Raw genomic sequence first — 17,598 nt, forward strand, 5'->3', positions numbered from 1 at the left:
TTTACATTCCCATTGGTGCACAAATCGATACAACCAGGATCAACCCAAAAGTAACAACCAAAAGTAGGATTTTTCTCATTGAAAGAAAGCACGAGTATACCAGTAATAACAAAGATGGGACCATAGTGCAGTTAGGGCAGACCCATACAAGCTTGGGAAGACAAAATCATCATACATTTAGTCCTAAACAAGGCATCCGAACAACTATATGGGACACAACCATACCATAGATCATGAGCACCAATGGAAAGCACACATAGGGTTAACACCTTGGTCACAACTCCATCTCTGATTACACATAATTTATTAGGAATATCAGTTCCCTATCATTTTATTAGAGCCGAAATGAATATGAGCTGCAATTCTAGATATGTTCCTAACAATGCAAATGATGCAACACATATACACTTTTATATTCAATCAGGAGCATACCCAAGAGTCTTACTCTTCCTGAAGACAGAAAAGGGTTGTCAAAAAATTCTTTGCCCACAACATTAACCCAAGTGTGATAACTAATGAGGCACTCAACAGACACGTGAAATGCATGCAAGCTCCAAGTGATAGGCCTTTTTCGTTTCTTTTGATTTTACTTTATTTATCTAACATTGTATTAAATTTTTATTATATATGAAAATTTATTATTTATCTCAAGCTTGTATGTAAGGTTTCCCTTCTCCTTGGTTATCCAAACATAAGGCGAGTCCATCTGCAGACCACCCATCTCTGTGTTATTGATTTTTTTTTTTCCATATTAAGCAGGAAAGTTCAAGTAAATTCAAAAAAATGGCCTTCAGTATCTCTCAAAGGTTTATGTGATCTCTTACACTTTTCATGCATATATTATGGAAATCAAAGCCACAATCAGAATGCTTGAGAAGCATATGATCAATTCTCATGATAAACCCAACAAGGATTTTCTTTTCACTAGCCAAGATGTCTTCCAAAATAATGCAATTTAGGGATCCATTTATAAACCCAACAAGGATTGTATTTTCACTAGCCAAGATGTCTTCCAAAAGAATGCAATTTAGGGATACATGCAGTACTCATCAGAGGTCTTCATGTCCTAAGAAGGAAAATTTTTATCTAGATTGGAATTTGTTATCTGAAGTTCTAAAATACATAAATGGAAGATCTCTGGTTAGGGCGTCACATGTCAACAGGCTATGGCGTAAGGCTGCTCAGTATGAGAAGCTTTGGGAGAACATATGTTTCAGGCATTGGGCTAACATTGGTTGTGATCATCCTCAACTGATATATGTGGTTTTAGCACTGGATGGGTTCAAGAGACTATACCATTTACCTTTGGCCTCTTCTCGATCCTTCATCCTCCTCGTGAGAATTCAATTGACAAACCTTTTTGCCATCCATTTCATCATAAGGCCCTTCTAGAAAACTTGCAAAAAAAAATATTGGGGTGAAGATGAGTTTCACGTTCCTCTCTCACTTTTTTATATTCATTGTTATGAGAAATAAAGCAGTGCTCCGTTGGGGAAATTTTTGGCTACCCCTATTAAATCTTCCAAGCATCGGATATTTGAAAATCTCAACCCTATCCTATTCAATTAGATGGACTCCAAATCATCCAATCATACATATTGATATTTTATGTCCTACAAAACCCACAATTTGATCCATTTCAATCCCAATTTATATCATTTGATTACCAGTAACATCAAGCCAACCTAACCTAAAGGTGAAAATATGTATTTTGTTTCCATGTTGAATACTTCTTTGAATTTAAGATGTATGTGAAGTTTGGAGCTATTTAGAGTTATTGAACAATATCTCGTGGTTCTAGAGGAGATCTGCTGCTACTATATTAGTTGGACGTGGTAGAGACTGAAAAACATCATAGTATTTTACAAGTTATTATACTAGTACTATTTAGTATAATTATTCAGAGTAATCTTTTGTTTCTTTTTTCTCTGTGAGAATACCTTTCATGATTGGAGGATTATTGTTATAGTAAATCCAATCTACTTTATTTAGCCTAAACTAATTACCATCCATGGAAAGAACATTAATACCCATTAACAAAATATTGTTGGTCTTTTGTTTTTTAGATTTTGAAAATGTTGTGCGTTCATCACATCAAACAATCCAACGACATGGATTATTGCATTAACCTTTTTCTTTTGTTGTAAAACAAAAACAATATTTTCTTACAGGGACAACCTAATCTTACAAATTCTTATTAAACATCCCCAATTCGGAGGATTTATAATCCTTCAAACTTGGCTCTGTTTTTCCATTACAGTAGCATTTCAAACTTTTTAAATCTGAAACAAACCAATTTAGGATAATATCCACAATTTTTGGTTCGCTAGTTGAAATAAAAATCTATGCTAGTGTAACTTCCAAGTTTTGAGAAACACCTAAAACTTAGCAAGAGATGCAACATTATAAGGCATGCCATTGTGAACAGTTGCACTTCCAAATTTTATGGCATCAGTAGGATAAAAATTTTCACATGGTCTTGAACAATCCAATGGACAATCGTCTGGATTTAATTCTGTAAAGGGAAATTTTTTTAGTGTTTTAAATTAGACATAAAAACATATGCTAATCAAATCCAAAACATTCCTGAAAAACATATTGACAAATCCAAAACAAAATATGCAATCCCTAGTCATGTTAGAATCTTCATGGATACTTACGTTGAAAAATGGATTTTAGAGGCTAAGGTTCATTGCAACTATTTATTGTTGTATGGGCATCTAGAATGAGTACAAATTTTTCTTTCTGATAAATCTAAAGTTGGTTTGGTTGCTATTGCTAGAATGGCTTCCTAGTGGATTTTATTCTCTTTCACTGACAGTGGTAGGGGCTTGCTGCTTTACAGTTTCCATTGTTTTTTAAAAATAATTCTCATTATCCTTTCACATTTAAAGAAAGAATAAGGACATTCATAACTTTTATTTTACTATAAAAGATTTCAGTTTTTACCATTTATTTGAGCATTACAACATTATTTTTGAAAATTAGTTTTTGTTATAACATTTAAGAAAAATGAAGGATGTTGAAATTTTTTCTTGTTATTCTATGGATTTCTCTTTCTTCTACTTTTATTTAAAATGTGGTATTATACTTAAGAAATATTAAAGATATTGTGGTATTAACTACTAACTAGTAGTTAGTAATTCAATAATACTGGGTGGGTATGGATCATATGACCTCCATGTGCATTATGTTCGTGTGGAAAAATTTAAACCAATTGAGTCATGATTTGATGTTTATATACACTCTTCATACCTTTTTTTTCATATAAGAAAAATACAATTTTTTTAATATTGAAACTTTGCACAAGATCATTTAATAAATTAAAAAAATATATATTAATATTTGTGTGGCCAATAATATATTTGGGGCCTAAGGAGGCATGTGTGGGAGGGGCTATTTATAGCCCTACATGGAAAATTTTTTATTCTTTTTTTTTTTGTGAATAATAAGTGGGATTTCTATTCATTCTTCAAAACAAAATTACATTCATAGTTTTTTGCAGCTAGTATGCCTGATTGGAAACCAGACCAGCTGCAGTATAGCCATATTGTTTTCAGACTCTTAGTTATGACATTGCATATGTTTTTCTTCCTAGACCTTCTTTTAAAAATTTACAAAAAGAACAGTAGCTCGAGATATGTATGTAATTTATAACAACTTTTCTTTTCCAAACCAACAAATCAGCCCTAACATACTTTAGACACTTAATAGTGCTAGACATAACAAGAATATATAGGATTTCTAGAAGCCATACCTAAAACCATAACAATGACATATAATATCAGATTAATTATCAGGGTCATTACCCGTAGGGGGGTCCTCTTACTCCGGAGGGTCTTGGTCAATACCTTGACGTGATGGCTCCTCTCTCATGTTGCGCACATAGAAATGGCGCACAATAGGTAGTTGATCATCCCCATTTCCAGGAATGATATCCAAACAATGAACATAGTGTATGAAAGTATCAAACTTTTCTTTCATGGATTCGATACAATCCTTCTGACTGCATTAAATATCCACCAATGTACGCAAGTGGGTTTCCAGTATTTCCACTCTTCTATGAAGAATGTCAAACTTCCACTCTTATGTGAACAATATCAAACTTCCACGACTAGGTACCTTGAGAACTAGTCTCCACTATGACTTTTCCCATCAACATCTTCATCTACCACATTGTGTCCACAATTTTATGATAAATGGTTTCTCGAGTCTTGATGATGTTAGTATTAATCACCCAATCGACCTCCTCCACCACACAACCCTCTGCTTTATTTACTCTTTTCTCCCAAACTTCTTGCACCTTTACTTTCTGGATGGCCTTTCCTGGTTCTGGGACAAGGTCCACATAGGCTTGTGCGACCTCCCATGTTGCAGTCTCCATATTTGTTCTTTTGCGAGGGGTGGTTGTTGGTTTCCCGCCCCTTGGCCTTCCGTTGCAATAAATTCTCTTGCCACGATCCAGACTCCTGTGGGCACCTATTCTACTCAAAACCAAATGGAAATTATTTACCTTATGGATTCATAGATCATTGTGAAGGAAAAAATGGCAAGTAGGGTGATAAATAACATCGAGCACCCAAAGCCAAGAGTCCCCACTACTCTGTGACTTGATTATTTCATCCATTATTTCCAGATCAGGGTGTGATAATTCACACAGATTCATCTATGCACACCACTTTCTTCCCTGTTTCTTCTTCAGTTAATATCTTTTCGTTACTGCCCGATTTAACATGATAATTAACTTTGAGCACCGACACTTCAGGTGATGATCAATATTGTCCTTGGGGAGAGGCGATTTTGTACCGAGGGATGTACCCTCCTCTGATGCCACCTCACCAACCTTTAATCTCCATGTACCACATCTCTAAATGATTCCAACACCACTTTTATATAATGGTCGTCCCTTGCATTGGTTACGAGCTAACTATGTGATCTGATTCTCGATGACAATAAACATTTCTTAGGGTTTAGCCCCCCCAGGGTGCATTCACAACTCCATGATGTCTGTTTGAGTCTGAATTCCTTCTCCCATGTCAAACTTAACTATGGTGTCACAGTCATCCTTGAGCTGCCTCGATTAGACCTCCTCCCATACATATTCACCTTAGACCACCAAATTCTTCACCCATTCATTTTCCAGCCTGTCTGCCTTGATTGACGAACGAGGTTGAACTCAATGGCTTACATGTGATCCAAATGTCCTTGAATTCTCTGAATGATATGGATCAGATGCCAATGCTTTGTCACCTTCCCCATGCTGGAGCCACCTTAACAACCATGATTACCAAAGTTGAATCTCCCTCAATTGTGTAGTGGTGCTTATTGGTTCTGATCAAGAGGTCTAGCCCTTGTTCTAGAGCCATGAATTCCACTACATTGTTCATCATCATTCCAAAATTAGAATAGTAGAGTATGAGGATTTTACAAGTGTTGTCACGAATTTCACTTCCCACACCAGTGCAGCTCAGTTTGACCTTCGAGGTCCCAACAAAATTTAACTTCATAAACCCTGTCGTTGGGGGTGTCCAGGTTGTTGTTAACCCCTGCACTCATGGTTCCTTTCTCCTATGAAGAAAAGGTTGGATCCCTTTCAGTCCTAAAATTTCCAGAATTTTGTTTTCTTGCATTGTAGGATTATTATTTTCCTTTCAAGCTTGACAACTTAGGATTGTTTCTTGTAATTGTTGCAGGATTTGGGAGATTAACAATGAAGTTGGGGAAGATTTGTCCTAGAATATCCGATGGTTTCTCTCTTTCCACGCTGCCCATATCACAAATCTGCGACTCTGGCTCCAACCAAGATTAATTATCCCTTCTTTCGATATTTCTCCTCTTCAATTATTTAAAGTCTCTTTAATGTTGTCTCTTTGTTTGTTTGATTACTGAAATACCTGAGCAATCTAGTCCCATAGTGTAGTTATGTATTCACAACTATTCAGTAAGTGGTTGATAGTTTCTTCCTTCTTTTGACAGAGGTTGCATCGTGAGGGGCCAGAAAACCCCCTGCATTAGATATTTTTCCAAGTGAGAATATTTTTGTGCATTATCAACCAAATAAAGATTTTAATTTTTGGCCACTGCTGAGATGACCATATCTTACTCCAGTTCAGTCCTTCAATATCCAGTTGGTCCTCCATAAGATATCTTCGGGCTTCCTTTAAGGTAAATCAACCTCCTTCCTGCCTCCCCCATCGAAGTTGATCCTCATCCTCCGAATGGAGAATCCTTCATAGCTGAAGATCCTCATCCATACCTTGGTCCAGTTGGGATAGCGGATGTTGTGTGAATTGGTTTAAGATGGTCCATTGTCTCCATTTTTTATTGTTTCCACCCGGGTCCCAGTACTGATGAAACGTACTTTTGCCTTCTATTTGTAGCACCTCTTGGAGTTCAATTCATTCTGGTCCAGCTAGTTTTGGTTCCTGTTGCCATGCATCCTCCCAAAATAGTGTTTTTCTATCATTCCTTACCTCCCAAAAACAATGCTCCTGTATCAGTCCCTGATTTTTCTAGGCCAGGTTCCATGAGGTGGATCCTGTCATCCTATCATTAAATCTGATCAAATATTGAGGGTTTCAATGTGGAGCATATTTAGCCTTCCAAAGTGAAGCCTAGGGGAGGTTGATATCTTTAATCCATTGCCACCATAATTTGGCTCCACAGACAACATTCATTTTTTCTAGGCCTTGAAGGCCTAACCCTCCCTAGGGATTTCAAATTTTGTCCCAACTCACCAGCACCCATTTGTTTTTTTTTCCTATACCCCATTCCATAGGAACATCTTGTGGATTTATTTGATTTTGTTGAGATTACCTTTAGGAGCTGGGAGCATTTTTAATGGAAACATAGGGATTTCCTGTAGAACTAATTTGGTCAACATGAGTCTACCTGCTAGGTTTAGAGCACGGTATGTCCACCTGCTGACCTTGTGTTGTAATTTTGCTACTAGGGTCTCCTAGGTTGATTTTTTTCCTTCTTTATCTATTAGAGGAACTCCCAAGTACTTTGAAGGCATAGATTTCATTTGAAAGCCTAAAATGAGGGAAAGGTTTATTTGCACTGCAATGGGAGTACTAAAACAGAAAACCATAAAATTTGAATGATTAACCTCCATACCCTAGGTAGCCGAAAAATCCTCAAGGATATATTTGTAGGTTCTTGCCTCTTTAATTGAGGGGACTCCATGCAACATTGTATCATCCACAAATTTTTGTTGGGTGGTCCGCTTGCATTCAACATGAATTTGTAATCCTTTAATTCCCCCTACTATAGTTGCAGTTTTAATGGATTAAGTAAGGTCCTCCACAGTTAGAAAAAAGGGAAAGGGAGATAAAGGATCTCCTTGCCTTAGGCCTCTTGTGGGCGAAAAAGGTTGCGCAAGGGCCCCATTGACCAAGATTGAGAAACTAGTGGAGGTGACTGGAGACATTACCACTAGATCTAGTGATGCCGAAAACCAAGGGCTTTAAAAAGGTTATCCAAGTATTCCCAATTTAGCTTATCATATTCTTTAGCAATATAAAGCATCATAATCATTCCCACCTTTTTCTAAACTTTAAGGGAGTGAATGATTTCATGGGCCTAGATTATATTATCAAGGATCTTCCTTCCTTCCACAAATCCAACCTGTTCCTCCGACACTAGAATTGGGAGTAGGGGTTTTATCCTATTTGCAATGAATTTTGAGATTATTTTATAGATTACATTGCAGAGAGCAATAGGTCAAAACTTATATAGAGTTTTGACTTCCTTTTATTTTGGGATCAAAGTTATGAGAGTAGAATTCAGGGATTTTAGAACAAAACCCGATTTGCAGGAGTCTTTGACTACCTCACCTATCTCATGACCCACAATTTCCCAACATGATTTGAAAAATACGACTATGAATCCATTAGGATCAGATGCTTTTCTATTAGGCATATCTTGCACCACATGTTCTACTTCCTCCATCGATATTGGTTTGTTGAGATTGTCATTCTGCTCTTTTGTGATTATTTTAGGAATATTCCTCGATATTTTCCTAATGGCCCCTGTTCTGTCTCATGGTAGTTCTAATGTAATATCTTGGAGGTGTTGGACCAGTGTGTACTCGATCTCCTGATGGGAGTGGACCACCTTACCTTCCTTATATTTTAATTTCAAAATCTTGTTGTGATTTCTATGAGAGATCATTGTGCGATGGAAGAATTTAGTGTTCTTCTCCCCATCCTGAAGCCATCGAACTCTAGATTTTCATCTCCATAGTTTTTCTTATTATTTACATCATTCTTCCCATTCTTGTTGTAGGGAGAATTCTTGATTTTTCTTTTCCTCTATAAAGCCTTCCTCCACCATATATTTTTGTAGAGCTTCTAGTTTAGATTTTATGTCTTTTTTTTCCTTGGAAAATATTCCCAAACTCATGTTTGTTCCATAATTTAAGTTGTTCTTTAATAAAATTCAGCTTTTGTTGTAGCCTAAACATCTTGGTTCCTCTCATAATTCTAGCTTCCTGCCACCATTGCTTCACTTTGTTTACAAAATTGGGATGATCCAGCCAAAACCTTCAAACCAAAAGGGTCTGTTTTTTGGGGCACCCGTAATCTTGGCAGTCAAGGATACATGCCAATGGTTTGATCTGCTACTATATAGGATATTTGTTTCTATGGCTATTCCTTGCAAGATCAACTCCTCTGAGACTAGGAATTTGTCTAGCCTCGAAGCCACCAAGTATTTACCTCCCCTTTTGTTTTTCCAAGTAAATATACCATTTGAGGTCTCTAGATCCACCAGTTTCAAGCCATCAATCATATTTTAGAAACTCTTAGAGTCCCTATCTAGTTTCCTAGTTCCTCCTTTCTTTTATGCCAGAGAAGGAATCATGTTGAAGTCACCATCCATGATCCATTTTGATGTGAGTTACCTTCTTCGAAGAGCTTCTGTAGACTGGACATAATTTAGCTTCTCATCAATTCATTGAGGGTCGTAAACATTATTTTGACGGTGCTGGATCTGCCAACATTTAGGAGATCTCCCCAATATGAAGTCCCAACTAGACCTCACACCATTTGGTGTAGGAGTCCCATCCAGTATGATGGTCCGGTTTCCATTATCTTAAAGATATGCCTTAGCTCTTGCTTGTCAGCACATGAGAGTGATATACTTGGTCTTCAAAAAGCGAGGTATGTGTGCTTGGTGAGTGCTTAGTGTAACTTGTGTCTAAGTTCCTTCACTGCAGAGGGGGAGGGTGAAAGTGAGTCTCTGGTCGAGAGGGAGTAGTCCCAACTCAGGTAGACACACACACAACACAACATGATTTGTGCAGCCTCCAACAGAGTAGTCCACATGGATGTGGCAGTCACAAACACTAAGGTAAATGAATAACACGTACAACACCCAGTGGAGTAGTCCACACGGATGTGACGGTTGTTATAACAAATATACAAGAATGAATCTGTCTAGTGTCCGACGAAGTAGTCCACATGGACGAGACATCAATAGAAATCATTACAACACATCTTCAACAATATATGCACTAGAATAATCAAAGTAGTTCAACTATCCTAGTACAAGTTAAGAAAACATGCATTACAAGCGTTTAAAGAATAGCCTTACAAATGAATCAAATGCATGCATGAAAATGTGATGGCCTGTGACAAGTTTCTAAATTAAGTGAAAATTCCAAGACACATTCTTACACCATACAACACTAGCCCCAGTAATGGAGCATTAATGCTACTGCTCGCTCCTCAAAGAAAAGATTATAGATTCTCAAGGCTATGTGGGAGGAGCCAAGGTGAAGATTCCTTTTGCATGTGCAGTGAGGGGGTATATATAGCCAAGGTTGAACTGACCCTTGTGATTATTCGACTTCCCTCATGATTGTTTGACTTACATGACTCTTCAACTTCATCTGTGTGTCTCTTGGACTTCCACGTTACATTACATTGATTATAACAAGTATGGTCCATAGTAGTGATGTGGCCAAGACAACTCAACATGACACTGCTGACATGAACATACTGACTGTGGTGTTCATGTTGAGTTGCTATGCTACTGGGTGATGAGTATGCTCTTGGTGTATCATACCTTCACCTATGCATGACGAAGTGTGTGGGGTATTAGATGGTCTTGGTATTTGCTTGATGTTTCATGCATTTGTGTGTATCTCCTTTTCTTGCTACTTGGTATGCTTCACGTGTTTGTCCAACCGCGAGCAAGTCTTCTAGCATGCAGACCTCCTTCATCACGTTCATCGTCATACCATGTTCCATTCATGTACCTGCTTCTGCAATCACTTATGACAAGATGACATCAAATCCATAAATCTCTTAATCTAGCCTGATGCATTGTTTTCCATGATCAGTCTGGGTGACAAGGAGGGAGGACAAGGTACTGATATTGTGCAGAGCACAACTCAAGCTGGGATGTAGAACTCCAGGGCACTATCGGGAAAATCTACACAAAGGTCACTGGGAGGTTGATTTGAGTAGTCCGGGACAACAATGACATCTATGGGAGAGGGTTTAGCTGGGAGGCAGAATTGTGAAATTTTTCCGGGGAGGCAGTGCGGCAACAGGAAGCATTGGCAATGAAAACTACACAGTTTTATGGAGGAGGCCAAGATCAGGCTGTGGGAGTTGTTGGTCAAAACTACATATTTCTGGGAGATAGTCAAGGTAGGACATCACTGCACAGTTTCTTGGCTGTGGAGTGTCGGGCAGTAGGAGGATTGTCAGTGAAAACTATGTAGTTTTCAGCAGGAGAGTAGAGTAGGCCAGCAGGGGGACTTCCTGGCAAAACTGCGCAATTTCCCGAGACAGTGCAGTGATAGGTAGTAGAGGCCTGTCTCTCATGTTTGCCCATTTTTTGCAGGCAGTGGAGGTCGGTAGGTTGGACAACTATTGCACAATTTTGGGGATGAGTGTAGCCATGGGTCATAGCTCAAGTTAGATCTTCTGATTAACTAGAGGGAGGCTTGGTGGATGGTCTTGCGGGAAGCGCAGACTGGAATGGATTCCTGGAAAACTTTTGTGCAGTTTTTGGAGATAGTCAGTTGTCTCATTTCTAGAATTACGTAGTGCAGGCTTCCGGGAGGACAACCTCAAGCTCTGCGTAGTTCTGGGCAACAATTCAAGGTCATTAAGGGCTGAGACTACGTAGTGTAGCTAAGTGGAGGTTCGATTGATGGAAAGTTGTCCAGTTGACAAATTTTTAGGAAAAATGGTTGTGTGAGCGAGCGGAATCGTATATATATGACTTCATGAACACACACTTAGCATGACTCGATGACAAGACACCTCAAACCAACAAGAAAACATGTGCTTAGTGTGACTGTCTAAAGGTGATAGCGACAAGTGAAACACTTAATATGGGTCATTGAACGATCATGAAGAAACTTGTTCGACAATGTCTACAACTTTGTGTGTGAGTATGATGGGTGTTTAAATAGTCGGAACAACTCATGCACACAAAGACAAACCTTTGATATCACCAGAACAAGGTCACAAACATGACATGACAATCTGCATGCCAAAGACGAGAGTTGGTCAAACAAGCGAAAAGGAAGTAAGATATGTAAAGGAAACACATGAAATGACTTTTGTGTTTGCGCACATGCATGTTACTGAAGATAGGATAATATGACAATGACAAGCAGTCCTGCAAACTCAACTAAGAGATATACTTCGAAAGGTTATCTTTAATTTCCATACTTACCCTCAATATGATCATGCATCCAACGGTGTTTGCATGCGGTCTTGATCTTTTGCTAACACTTAGTATTTCGATCCTTCTCCTCAACTCCTTGGGAGTGATCTTAGCTTGTCATCTTTTCCTGTAGTCACTGAAAGATAGATCAGCATAGTTTCAACGTGTAGTGACTGTTGTCTGAATGAGGCCCTCAGAGACCCATCCGCACAATTTCTACATGCAATACAAATAGGACAACTTGGACAACACTGCGCAGTTTTGAGGCATAGGACACTGCTACAGGATGGGGTCTTGGGAGGACACCTCTGAGAAGTTTCTGAGTGTAGTGCAGCCTAGGTAGCTAAGAGGAAATACTACGTAGTTTCTGGATGTAAGGCACTGTTGCGGGATGGGTTCTGGGAGGACACATTTGTGCAGTTTTAGGTTGCAAGGCAGACTGAGCAACTGAGGGACAATACTGCGTAGTTTTTGATGACAATGGGTTTTGGCTGGGGGAAGGACACTAAAGGAAACCACTACGTAGTTTTGGATGCCAAGGGAGGCTGAGGTCTCTACGCACTGCGCAATTCCAATAGGCAAGGGAAAATCTTGAGGATTGCAGAAGCAAAGTGCACAGTTCTGGGAAGCTGGATGCGGCTAGGTTGCTCAGGAAATTAGCTAAGTGTGAGAATAGAGAACAGATGTAAACAGTGATAGGAATCGACTATGATCACACACGAACACTTAGTGATACAACGTAGACCATCCAGAATTTATAAAGCATACTATGCTTGATTCAACAACCTTCGCGACAAGAGTGCGTGAAGTGAGTGTGAAACATGTGTATATAATGAAAACAACTCATATGCACACGATTTCCCTTGAAGAAAACCAACATTCCCTTTGCATGAAAAACAACAATCCCTATGCCTAAGGATGACACATGCTGCATAAAGATGAGAACATGAACAACTCTTAAAATCAAGGATGAGAGCTTGAGATTATCATCTTACCAACAAGTGACCAAGGAACAATCGATCACCGGATCCAAGGAAGGCTCTGAAATTTACATGTGAGCAAAAATTTTGGGGGTCGTTGTAGCCGCTAAAAAATTGGTGACACACTGGTAGAACTCCAATTCTCTGTATGGACCTTATTTAGTGAAAAGTGAGTCCAACCTCTTCAGAATTATTGTTCAATTCTTTGATCGTGATGGCTTCCACACTAGCTTGTGTGGAAGATGTAGTCCCTACCATTCTCTTTACTAGTCAGCACACATTCCATGCCAATTCAACTAAGTTTTTTCAATTGGGGATGAGGAATATATGGGTGCACAAGTAATATAACTCTTAGAGTTTAAGTTTCATCTCTGGTGTTGCTCTGCTACCAGCAGGCCTGGACAGTACCCCGAAGGAGTCATGCAGGAACACAAGCATCGCTCCGCTACCAATGAGCTGGTTAGTACCCCGACGAGGTTACTTGTATCACCTCTCTATGTAGGAAGCCTTTCTCTTCTTTCATATTATTTTATTTTTTACAATTTTTCATTTTCATTTTTAAATAACTGTGCATAGGCACTTATTTATTTCAGAGGCGGAAGAGGGATCTCGACTTATTGAGAGAAAAATAGGTTGTTCCTTCATATAATTATGTTATATATACCTCTAACATACATTTTAATGTTTTCCCCCTCACCTTACTCTACTTTACTGAGTTGTCAAGAGTTAACCCAAAGGACCAAATAGAGTAGGCGGTACTAGTTAATAGTGCAAGCGTTGTGTTTTCACCAAGACCCACTATGAACAGAACTTATTTTCCATCAGGGTATCTCGACTGAAGATGAAAAACTCTTCATAAAGAGAGAGGAAAATGGATAACCAGATGTTGATAGCTATACAAGTCCTCTTAGATTTTCCCAGCTTCTCTAGAGAGCCAGAAATGATTTCATGTGAGGCTAACCTATCGATACAAGCAAGCAAAGAAAGAAAAAAGAAAAATGCAGAAGTAAAGCGAAAGAAAAACAAGTAAGAAAATAAAGCAGGCAAGAAAACCAAACCAAGTCAGCAAGCAAACAAACATGCAAACCAGAAAGCAAGGCAAAGCAAGAAACCAAACATTATTCCTAATCCTATGTTAAACAATCAGGGTTAGGTGAAATGAAATTTCCAGTGAAGCCACCATAGGCGTTCTCAACCTGCAACCACAAATATACAAGTGATGAAAACATATAAGAGATAGCGTACAATAGAAAATACAAAAACTTGACAATCTTACACACGAGAGAGAAGGTATTTCCTATGGGCAGAAAGATGTGTCACAACCACCCAACACACATGCTTACCTCTTCGATGACTACCATTTTTCAGCAAACCTTAGAAGCCCCTTGCGAGTGTGTGTTCATTTGCACCAAGTTTCTTAGTGAGTGCAAGGAATGAATGAAGCTTGTTACCCACAACGTGACTTGCCAAATAAGATTGTTCCATCCATTCAGTGATTGGATCATTAAATTCGTGATGGTTGTTTTGAAAGACTCGTGATCTTTGAAAAGATGGATTTCTGATTCGAGAGGGGTGATCACGATGGGAATTTGCTATGGATAGATAGATCTGATCATTCTCATCAGTCATGTCAATATAGTGAGGACATGCCATAGCCATCAATGCAGGCTAAAGTGCCTCACCTGCTTGAGAAAAGTTTGAGGAGAAAGATGTTACACGGTGAAGATCATAGTGTGCAAAATGACTGTCACTGGGTATATTGTTCGAAAAATGATAAATTGCATGAAAGTCACCCAAGATAGAAGAAAGATCAGATGAGTTGGTTGAGATGCCAGATTCCCAGTTTGACATGAAAAAAGAAAATTTTTGAACAACCTTGCAAATTCTCTGAATGATGAAACCAAGTTCATTGTGCACTAGATATGACAAAACACTCACTTGCAACTAGTGAAAAATTGCACAAGCATCATGGTCGTCATAGGAATGTAGAAAGGATGCGAGCACTGTGAATGTGTGAATTCAATTGGGGTGTGGTGAAATGAGAGGAACTTGATTCATGTGATAGCCTGTGTGCTTGTCACCACACAGGGACATTGTTGGTGTGATGAGTGGGCAGATTTGAAGTGCAAGATTCACAAGAAGACCAAGGAGTTGATCCCGAGAGGGAAAATTCTATAAGTATCATTCCGTACAAAGATAGTCTTTGAGATGATCAACTTCACAGTTCCATGATTGCATGAGATACGAAAAATCCCAACCCGAATTGGATGCAAGAGAAGTGCATGAAGATGGACACGCTGTAACAGACTCATGGATTCGGTCATTAGTGAGAATTTTCAATTTTAAAATATCTCAATTGGAATAGTAAACAATTTTTACACGGGGATCCACGTCGAGTGCAACCATGTAGATAGATGGATTGTGTGTGAGAAACTAGATCTGGTTTGGTTCGAGGGGCTTACCAAAGTCGCGAGGTCCTGACATAACCATCAACGGACATTGAAGTGCCTCGACTCCCTGGCACATCCCGAAACTTTTCAAAATTGGGAAATGGAATTTTAAGTTGTGAACTAGATCATGCATGGCTTGAGGATGGCTTTTGTTGCTGATTTCAAAAATTCTCTTAGGATGGCAGCCATCTCTGCCACAGGCTTCATCAAACTTTTCAACTTCAGCAAGTTGGCTTGACGAGTTGTCTTCATGCAACATATAAGATGATGATGAGTGGGAAGAGTCATGTGCATTGAGACATTTTTCATCATGGGCAACTTCATTGCCTTGTGTTAATTGAGGAGGTAACTCATTGGATGAAGAAACAAGAGAACGCAGAGTATCTCTTATGCATGTTGATGTGTTGTGAACGGTATGATACACGGGCAAGTGGGGTGAAGAGGAAGTTTCGATATGGATGTCTTCTTTGACTAGTGGGAAATCCAGATCTGAGTTAGAGTGTACATGAGAGAACCACAGATCACATGATGTGTTTGGGCATTCATCACAACATACGGAAGCATGGGAGTGATGACAGCCCAAGACTGGAGGTTGATTGAAAGAATTAATTGTGCATGATGTTTCACCAAGATTAGCGGATTGAGAATTGATCAAGAATGGAAGCTCATTGTCTTGATGTGAACCATTTTTGTTAGGTCCCTATAATACTAGTGATTACCACATTATTATTGTAGTTTTATCCCTTATTAATATTGTTGTGCCCCTATTTTCCCCATATTGTTATTACTGTGCACCATAGAATCCCTCTATTGTTATTTTTGTGCCTTTATATTATTATTGTTAGGTCGGCTGGGTTATATTGTGACTCCTTAGACTCCTCTATATAGAAAGGAGGTTTTGTCATTTGAATCATCAAAGAATCATTCATTTGTGTAATGTAAAGGAGATTGCCCCCTCGAAGAGGCTGAATTCTAAGGTGCTGATCTATCTTTTCTATCTTTTTGTGAGTTGGTTTCATAACATTTGGTATCAGAGCTTTGGATTCTAGGGTTTCACTGCTCCAAATAGGTCATCGTGGTATTTTCGCTATAAATTTATTTCTGTGACGTTTCAGAAGCGGAAAAAAAACCCATTTGAGAAGAAATCACACTGAACATTGGGTCCGAATTTCAGAGCTTTTAGCACTATATTTGTGGAGATATGATCTGAGGAAGTTTGTCTTTTTGCAAACTCCTGAATTACATTCCAAACAGGTGACCTGGGGAAAATCATCATAACTTTATCTCTGAGCATCAGATTGAAATTTCGTAAGAAGGTACAGAAAGAGGATGGATTATAGTTTCTTGTATATATTTTTCAAAGCCAAAGGTCGAAACAGGGACACGGAGCATGTCGTACAAGTTCGCTCTACTGAACTAGTCTATAATTAGGTCACTGTGGGAGATTTGGCATAACTCTTCCTTGGAGAATCCAATTTGGATCAGACTGGTGGCATTGGAAAGAGGACACAGAGGGCTACCGCAGATTGCAATTTCAGAGCTGGATGATCCGAAATTACAGAGATACATCAGAGGCAATATTGAGCTCCTACAAAGTGAAAAAAGGTGTGTAGAATTTTTTAAATTTTTGCTCAAGCTTGGTTTGAAAAATTATTTTGAAGGAATTCAAGGGGAATAGTAGAGAATTATTATCAGTAACTGATGCCCCAAGAAAAGAAAATGCAAACACCTAGTAAGCAACTTGAAAGCTCTAGCATGACTCATGAAGAAGAGGAAGAAATGCTACATGATATATCAAAATTACAAGACCAAGTGCAACAAATGTCATTCTCACTAAAGCTAACAGAAGCTAAGATAAATGGCATGGAATCTAAGATAAAGGGCGTGGAAGCTAAGATGGACGATTTGAAGATAGATTTGAAGACAGGCATGGTAGACTTGAAGACAGATTTGAAAAATTTTCTACAAGAAATACTTACTAATGGTGAAAAGGTAGTAAAGGAAACTCATGATGCGAACAAAAGAAATGTTAATCATGATTTCATAGAATCTAATGTTGGATCGAAGACCCACCATATTCCAAAAATCGATATGAGGAAGTTTGATGGCAAGGATCCCCAACATGGATATTACAGATGGAGCAATTTTTCAATCTCAATAATGTGCAAAACACACAAAAGGTACGTATTGCAAATTTATATTTGGAACCAAATCAGTTTGTATGGTATCAATGGCTTTTCTCTCATAAACAAATTATCACTTGGGAAATTTTTACGGAAGAATTGACAGCACATTATGAGGATACAAAAAGCAACACTTTTTTTAGCCAATTGATAAGTCTCAAACAAAAGGGTTCAATAATGGAGCACATTGAGGAGTTCCAAAAATTGAACATAAGGGTAAAAAATATTCCAGAGGAGCATAGGATTGATGTGTTCATAGGGACTTTAAAGGATAATATCCAACATGATGTTCGC

General features: G+C 38.5%; 1 pseudogene; it reads left to right on the forward strand.

Moving 5' to 3' along the window:
- Positions 1-854: 854 nt before the first annotated feature.
- LOC149236162 (F-box protein GID2-like) lies at positions 855-1,569 on the forward strand (annotated as a pseudogene).
- The last annotated feature ends 16,029 nt before the right edge of the window (positions 1,570-17,598 follow it).

This window comes from Pinus tabuliformis, chromosome 8, assembly GCF_031772625.1.
Source record: "Pinus tabuliformis cultivar Carrire ecotype Pingquan chromosome 8, CPIR1, whole genome shotgun sequence".
NCBI classification, from domain to species: domain Eukaryota; kingdom Viridiplantae; phylum Streptophyta; class Pinopsida; order Pinales; family Pinaceae; genus Pinus; species Pinus tabuliformis.